General features: G+C 44.6%; 1 long non-coding RNA gene across 1 annotated transcript; it reads left to right on the top strand.

The window, feature by feature from the left end:
- Positions 1-1,153: 1,153 nt before the first annotated feature.
- Positions 1,154-6,907, top strand: LOC309600755. Its single transcript, XR_014230469.1, has 5 exons — positions 1,154-3,495; positions 3,727-4,081; positions 4,373-4,507; positions 6,146-6,279; positions 6,836-6,907. It is a non-coding gene; the product is annotated as an uncharacterized lncRNA (long non-coding RNA).
- Positions 6,908-8,781: the final 1,874 nt, after the last annotated feature.

The following is an 8,781-nucleotide window of genomic DNA, read 5'->3' as shown; positions in this document are numbered from 1 at the left end:
GGAAATGCAGTAAAACCCTCCTTTAGCTACAGAAGTGTCTTCTGGAGCTCAGCTGCGACATAGTTAGGACCAGCATTGCTAATTAGCTGGCTCCAAGATGGCTTGGTGCGCACAGCCTTTCACAGAGATGCTTAGGTTGTCTGTAATCAATCAGAAGCTCCGTATTTAGCCGGTTGGAATTGTCCTCTGGGTGAGGAATGCCTCATTTTTTAGGCACATCAGTGCATCGCTTAGGAACCATCAGGTAGTGCTGAATAGTGATGGTTCAGCAGGATGCGGAGGAGCAAAGGAAAAGCAGATTGCAATGGCAGGTACCCCTTTAACTTAAGAGAAAACCATTTACGGAAACTATAGTGGCTCCCATCTTATTTCTAGGGGTGCAGAGAAAGGATGCGACTGAAGTGGACTCCAGCATTATAATTTTAAAGAGAACACTATTGCTAGAGCAGGTCAGAGACTGACAGAGGAGTGTCTGAAAATGGGACAAATAATCACTGAAGATAAATTTTGATTCCATTTTTTTTTTTTTTTTAACAAATTCTTGAGACAGAGGAAATTCTCATCTTAAATATCCTGCCAATTCAGGGCAGCATGCATTTCCAAGGTGTATCTGAGGTATTTACCTTGCCCTGACCTGGCTTTTTGGCATGCTCGGTGTAATGAAGCAATATGTCTGTTTAAATTCTTTTGAGTACCACTGCTGAGAAATTCATGGGTTTTAGCGAAAGTGGATTTTCCTTAGCTGCTCAGCTGATTTGTGTTTTGTGAAAGCAATGCTTGTCTTAAGAATATACAAACTCGATTTCCTTTCCCCGTGCACAGAGTTCCTGTTAGAAATCACTACTGCTTCTTCAAAAAGTAGCCTGGGGCTTTGTCTCCTGTGGTGTTATTTCTGTCGCTGGCTGCAGAAATCCTGTAAGTGCGCGTTTGGCTGCCAAGGTTCTGCTGTAAAGAAGCAGAGGACCAGAACCACTTAATGATTCTGGGTGCAGCTATCCTCTTCCCCCCGCGCTCCGTTTCTTGAAACGCTGCAAACCTCAGAGTCGCCAGAAACATCCCAATTCCTCTAAGAAGATGAAAATAAATCTCTTTACTGGATCTGTTTCAAGAAACAGTTGCTAACCTAGAATAACAATAGGTGTTAGCCCAAAGCAGGCTTAATATTCAATAATTTCCAGACCTCTAATGCTCCCTACTTTCCCTAAGGAAAACAGTTCTTACAAAGAAAAGCAGCCTCCCCAGCGTTTTGCCTATGTATAAGTAGTGAGGCATCAGCAAAAAAAAAAAAAAAGCAGTTGGAAATTGTAGACACATCTATAGCAATTTCAAAATATGTGCTTGTTCGTTGTAAGTTTTCTTTACTTTGCAAAATAACACTGTTAATCGAATTCAATGTGCATGTTCCACAATGTAGTAATTGTTCATTTTATTATTCCCAGAGTTGTCCAGTGTTTCTATTAATTTATTTCTGTGTAGCAAGCTTGCTTTTTTTCTTAAAACCATGCCTGTTTGCCTTCTGTTTTAGCTGGCAACATAGCTATCTCTGGAAGCCTCCTTGAAGGCAAGGCGGGTACTATAAGGTTTGTTCAGTGAGCTCGAAGAGCAGCAGTGGCAGAACAGATGCCCGTGTTGTCCCCTGTTCTCTCTTTCGCCGTGTCCCAAAGTTAAATACGTCCGTTAAACTGTCTGTGTGACTACCCGGGTGATCTCACGGTAGATGACGCTCCCGTGTTGCAGTGGCTACCGCATAAGTGTTTTGCCCAAGGTTCCCAATGACCCTGCGCCCATGTTAATTGACATCGAAACTCTTCAGGAATAAATCAGTTTCCTGGTTGTAGAAGTTGGGGGTGCCGACTAAAGGATGGCTTTTACCATCCCCCAAAACCACCCACGCTATCTGCAGAGCTCCCACAAACCCTTACGCCTTCTTGACCACGTGCTCCACCAACAGCAACGCGATAACAAAACGTTTGTGGGGGCCACAGAGGATCCTTCGTGCTGAGAAGCCGTGCTGGGAGCCTGCAAACGTCCCCTATGGAATCCGGACAAGAGCACGGGCTTCCCTCGCAGCAGCTAGGGAGACAGCTCTACCTTCATTAAAGATACCGAGCAATGCTGATTTACACTGAAAAATTGAGATCCCCGTCGGAGCCAGGATGGAGGCAGTTCAGCGCATCTGCCAGTAGTTACAGGTGTCCCACGGCGTCTTTCACTGAGAGGTGACTGCTGAGTCTCTGATGATCTGTGACGGTCTACAGTCAGAGCTGGGACTGCACAAACAACTGCTGGAGCCTGAAAATTCAGTTTCTGTCACCTCTTCAGCCAGCAAATGTCTGGGGATCTGGGGAAAGGACTGTCCTTGCTCCTGGAAGAACCTCTAGAAGGTCTACTCAGCAAGACACCACCTCTGACATGGCCTACAAGCCTCAGTGGGATTTTCTAGCAGGGAGATTCTGTCAACCAAGAGACTTCAGCATCTGCCGTCAACAGGACACGGTGTTTGCGGGGAAGAACTTACCACCAGCACCTTGCTTTTTTGTCCTCTCTTACTCCCAGAGCAGATCTTCAAGCTTCATGGCTGTTTCCTCGTGAAGCAGCAGGGCACTTCTGTACGGTTAGCGCTTGCTAACTTGGTGAAGGAAAGATGTTTAGGAGCTTTTGGGAAGGAGAAGTCGTGGGTTTGGGTCACGAGGGAGGCAGGAGAGGGGTGGGGAGGTACATGAGAGAGCTGGTCAAGGGCACGGGCTGGTTGGTGGTGTGATGCTCCAAGCCTGCGTACGATGTAAGCCCAGAGCTAAGCCCAGATGGGGTCCTGGTTGTCTTCTCCATCCCCATCCGCCAGCCTGCGGTGGTGGCAGGCTGAGCAGACGCAGCCTGGAGGGCTTTGTGCTGCTGACAGAACGGGTCCCTCGCAGACAGCCCGGAGGCGGCAGGCGGCTGCGAGGAGGCTGAGGATGCCGGGGAGGTTGGACCCGCATCCATCCCTGCGAGTCCACCGTCGTGCAGGCAGCCAGCTAAAGGCACGTTTGACCTCCTTCCTAAACTGGAGGGCTTAAGGAGTTGAAGGTGAATCATCTGTTTTATTAAACCAGAGGCCACTTGGAGGCCTGCAGCCCAATTATGCCACATGTTGTGCATACCCTGAAGAGCATTCATGGAGAAATAGGATCCATATGGGCAGATCCTGTCTGGTGAGCACGTCCCGCTGAAGAACAGCCTTGGGTATCTGCCTGCAGAGATCAGGCTTAGTGGGACTCAGGCCTTAACTCTTAATTTATAGTGTTGAACAGCTCTCAAGAAGAGGGAGGGATGTGTTATGAAGTGGACGGCGCTGTGACATGCGTTTCCCCCCCCAAGGAGTGAGGCTTGCTGCCTTCGCCTTGGTGTGAGGCTCTGTGCTCCAGGAATGAGCAGGAATATCACGGTCTGGCCCAAATTCCTCCCTGGGGGAAAGAGACATGATATTATTGTTGGAGTTGTTTGGACATCATAAAGGTACTTACTGAAATGAGAAAAATATGGATTTAATTCCTTTTTTAATAATAAAAAAGTAACAGAAAGCTATGAGTGCCAGGAACCTCACTGAGAAGAGAGTCTTTGCACCCTGGAGAACTTCTCTGCCTAATGAATAAGCACTTCTAAGTCACTTTTTCGTTCATTTTTTGTGTGTGTATATACGTATATAAAGCATGCAAAGCCAGATGAAGTTACTTGTTTGTCTTGCAGAGGTCGGCTTTGCTGAGCAGTGCTTTGATTCCGAAGAAGCACACCCACAGTGAAAGGCCCACAGCTTATTCCCGGGAGCCTTTGGCCACACTGTACGCAGCTCCTCCCGTACCCTACGATCCAAGCACACAACTGTTACATGAACACGAGCCTAAACACGTGCTAATTGTCAGATATTTTCCCCTCCGCTCTGAAAAGATTTAAGTGGAAGCATGCAAGTGAGCATTGACTTTAAGACTTTTCAAGTCCACCGTAGAAAACTACACCTTCCAAGTCAATGTTGTGCATAAGGCAGGGTACCCTGCTCCGTGTCTGCGGAGGCGGCAGAAAGCTTGAAGGAATTACTGCTTGGCAGGTGAGCGGACCTCTCTCCGTTTAGCAGTTCTTATAAACTTTAATCCCGTAAGCGTATCATCGTTGCAGAAGAAGTGTTTATTGAGAACCCTGTGGCTTCAGCGTGGGTTTTGGCGTACGTAAAGGCACCCTTCTGCGTTATTGTAAAAGCTGGATTTGGAAAGTACTTGTAATACATACGATTTGACATCAGGCATTTCTGCATTTTCCAGGCTATTTCACATTCTCATTCTAACAACGGGGATGATGGAACAGATTCTTAACTCTAATCCTGACCCTTTGCACCTTTCAGGCAGGACAACACAGCTAGAGCCTGGATGCAGTTGCCCATCTGAGAGTGGACCGTTGCTCCTGGGAAACTCTTCCAGGGAAAAAAAATGCTAAATACGCCAACGCAGCCATTTGCTGCACTATTTGCTTCTCCAAGGTAAGTTTAAGGTGCTGCGCACCTTGCTGCTACACGGTCCTTCAGGTCTCAGCACTCCTCCCAGCACTGATGTGGGAAGAGCTTCAAGGAGGAGAGGTCTCTTTCCAGGGCTGGGGGTTATTTTTCTGCCCCTGTATGGCACAGGGTTTTGTGCCTAACTCGGTGTTTTCAAAGGTCGGTGTTCTTGGATGCCTGTATTATGTTTCTCAATTGGCGATGCATGGAAAGGCTGTGATTTTTAGAAAGTGTTTAGCATTACTTCTCTCTGCGGAAGGGAGCCTTAAAGCAGCGTCAAGCTGGGCGTACACAGCTAAAGGCATTAAAATGCACAGATTTTTAAAATCTCAGTCTAGGAACAAAATTCAGCACCTGAGGAGCGCGCTGGGGCTGTATTGTTTAGCTACCTTGGTATCACACTGCGTGCCGCCGGTGGCTTTCAGTAGATCCTGTGACAACGAAACCTTTCTAAAGAATTTTAAAATCTGCCTTTTTCGATACATCCCCTCATTTTAATTGTGGTTTGGAGAACAGAAAAAATGCACTGTATTCCATTTCTGCTATTAAATACTACACGTGCTATATTTTTTTTTACTTTACTCCATTTACTTTCCCCTTCCCAAATTCAGCCCAACAGTCCTTCACTTTTTTTATCTGCAAAGTTGCATTCTCTTCTCAAGTCCGGTTCACATGTTAGTCGTTGCTCCTGATCTTTATGAGACTCTTTTCTATTCTGACCAGGGCATATTGGCAAGATGGATTGGGTTAGGTTTACTGTTTAAACAAACAAACTCACTCATTTTCTCACCTAGCCTCCTGTTTCTCCATCCTAAAATGCTGCTTTTATGGACCCCAACTGTAGAAAAGCAGCAAGTTCCTCTTCAGTTTTCTTTGAATACCAATATTCTTCAAATATTAAAGATTTGTGCTTTCCTTCTGTAACCTTGGTACGCAGGGAGCCCAGCCAAGGGAACTACCCTTACAGTCTGACGGGAAAAGGCCTTAAAACAGCTCGAACTGATGAAAAAAGTTTTTAGGCTTTACACTGGAGTGTCCTCTAGGTGAATGTGAGTGCAGGAACAGCCCTTACTACAGTGTTGTGTATTAATCAGTAATTTACGCTCCTAAATAGCATTACCCCAAAGGGATGCTTTACCCGCTGACTGTAGCAACCCGTACAGTCAGGATGCACATGGAACAGCTACTTATTTTGCTTACTTTTTCTTGGATTGACCAGCTTGTTATTGGCACAGTCATTATCCGTTGATTAAATTAAATACATAGCAAGCCATCGCGGATGGCTGAAAAGTTGCAGCGTTTCTACTGTGTCTTCATCACAGATCGAGAACGTTATGAGATGTGATGGTCACATAGGCAGTCAACTGCAGAGCATGCTTAGCAGGAGGTGTTCTAGCAATGAGGGTTTGGGTTAGATACCAGACTGTATGGATCCATACTCTGCTGTTGAATTAGGTCGTATAGATCCACACGCTTTGCTGTTTGCACTTTATCTTCTCTGCACTGACTCTTGGGTTTTAAAATATTGATTTGTATCATCATGTCCACTCCCTACTACTCTGCGTGAGTGGTAAACCTTGCTGATCGTGGTCTGCTCTGATGTCAGGTCTCTGGTCTTTGCAGGCAGACTTCACCCTGTCCTCCGCCCGTGCTCCAAGCAGACTGGGAGCCAGGAGCCTGCAGTGGAAAGCAGGACCAGTGCGCTCTCCTGCAGATGAGGGGATGGCTCCAGGATTCCTGGTTGGCTAGGGACACAGGTGGTCTCACTTTCTTTTGTATGCAAAAGACCACGTAGATACAATCATGGATATTCATATGACCCCCATTTCTTGAGTATTTTCTATGATGTCATTGATTTATTTATTTTCATAAAATCTCTGGGATATAAGGCCCAGTTATCAGATATCTGAAGTGATTATGGCCTCCATCTGGTCACATGAAAAATTTGCAGTGCATCAGAACACTATATCAAGGTCTCCCAAAGCCCTGCCTGGTGCTATAAAAGAATGTCTCTAGCCCAGGGGACTTCCAGATATGACATGATGAGAGCCAGCAGAAACAAGACAAGCGATACTTAAAGAGAAGGGGTAGCAGGGGCGAGTTAGTTTGGGATAAATGAATGTACAGCTCATGGTATTGATAAAAGGTAAGAAGACAGGCCCTCCTAACATCAGTATCCATTTGGATTCATGCTTTGTCAGCCGTGGGCAAGGAAGGATCACCAGCAGAGGAAGAATCTTAGAAACTCCTTCCATGTGGTTTTGGTTATTTAGGCATCTTCTTCTCCCATAACAGCACCGTCTCCTCTTGCAGTGACAGCAGTTTATGAACAGTTCCATTTCGTGCCTTCCTCTTCACGCCGACACTCGCACCCCGAGACGGAGCATCTCTGCAGAAGGTGGGAACAGGTTGGGGAGAGGAGCGTGGGTGTAGGGAAGGAGCATAGGTTGGTAACATCCATTTGAAACATTAAATATCCACAAGCTGACTCAGAAACCTGCCTCCCGTGTTTATCTAATGACAAAAAATTAATCTAATAATTTCTTCATTTCCAGCAAATCAGTATTTCCTGAAGTATTGTGATACTTTCCCTGAGCTGAGCAGAGCTCCACTAGGATTTTTATTTACAGACAATTTGGTAATATCTTATTACACGTAAGGCTTGTGCTAGGTCGGATAAAAATGTATCTTGCATTCCTTGCTTGTCCCAGAGCTGCTGCACAATAGATATTTCAGTGTGCTAAAGGCATAAAGAGTTATGAGTATGCAGTTTTAGAATTTTTTTTTAGGGATATTTGAATATATTATAGCCTTTACAGAGTAACCACTTCTCCTGGGCTGGGAAAGAATTTGGGAACAGAGCTATAAAATCATTGGCATTTTTGATTCAACAATAATCCTGAATAATAAAAAAGGTATCTTTTAAATAAACAGTCATAATCTGGTGTGAAACATAATTTTATAAATTTAAAATCCTCTCAAGATTAAATTGAAGACAAATTAAGACAAACTTGTGTGGTTAGATATCATCAAAATAAAATATTTCATCTTAAAAACAGTTTCATTCATCCTGAATGAACCATGCAGGAAAACAGAGCAATTCACACATCATTTTCCCGGTTTACAGAGTTTCAGTTGAAAAACTTGGGTGAATACTATATAAAATCATATGTCTGTATCACCCCAAGCCACCTCATTTTCATGATAGATAAAGGCATTAGAGTGAGTGCACAGCTGAGCAGTAAGCAAATCTTTTGTCTAGGGCTGGGGCTTTTTGCTTATTTTTACAGAGAAGTAACAAGTGTTACTGCAGCAGGGTGAGAGGACGAACATTTCTGGTATTTGAACAACGTGGCATTCCTTTTCCATGTGGAATAAAAATATGTGTTGTATTACAGAGCAGTCACCTTAGACCTGACAGTCTTAACGTTTCCTTCCTGTATTAAAAAAAGCAAAGAACAAGAAGCAAAACTGTATACTAGGAATAGAGATGGCAGTAACAATTTCTCACTAGGAATGCAATGTGGGCAAATAAACTTCGGTTTCCACACAGGTGAGATCCGAGGTAAATGCAAAATGATTCTGTATGTGCAAATTTCCTGGAGTCCTTGAGATCCGTGTGTTTTGGAACAGACTTTGCAGATGCTGTAGTTAAATCTTGAAAAGTTGTTCTGGAAAGTTTTCCCACGTTCATGATTCAGTACAAGCTCAGCAGAACTAAGTGGGAAATTGTGGCTTTTTCTGTGCTCTCAGCACTTCACCGTACTTGTGTGTAATACATAAAAACGATGTTCATATGTTCATTGTGTGATATTATTTCGTTGCCACTTCTTAACATATGATTCAGCTCAAGCATTTGGCTAACTGTTCCTGAGCATGCAAACTCCCCTTGCGATGTAGGCAATTATTAAAATGAAACCCTCGCTTTGTAATGAAGGACGTTTCAATGCCCAGGAACAGTTGTTCCTACAAGTGTTTGAAAAGGACCTATTTTGCAGCAACCTCTAAGTACGCCAGGCACTGCACTAGTGTGGTGCTTGGAGGCCGAAGAGAGCCGTGATGTGTTTGACAGCTCTAGCTCTTTCTTGGTTTTATTTTCTTTTACTTTTAGGAATAAACTGTGCCCATATCCCATTATGGATGAAAAATTACCAGTGACTCCCTTTGTTCTTTGCAAAGCGTCGCTCTGTTGCTGTCATCACCCAGGATCGGGGTAAGAAATTGGAACAGAGATGGGGACTGCTGATGTGACTTTGGCT

This window comes from Platalea leucorodia (genome assembly GCF_965183815.1).
Source record: "Platalea leucorodia genome assembly, chromosome: 2".
Classification (NCBI taxonomy): domain Eukaryota; kingdom Metazoa; phylum Chordata; class Aves; order Pelecaniformes; family Threskiornithidae; genus Platalea; species Platalea leucorodia.
The sequence above is the reverse complement of the archived record's forward strand: the minus strand, read 5'-3'. Positions and strand labels throughout refer to the sequence as shown.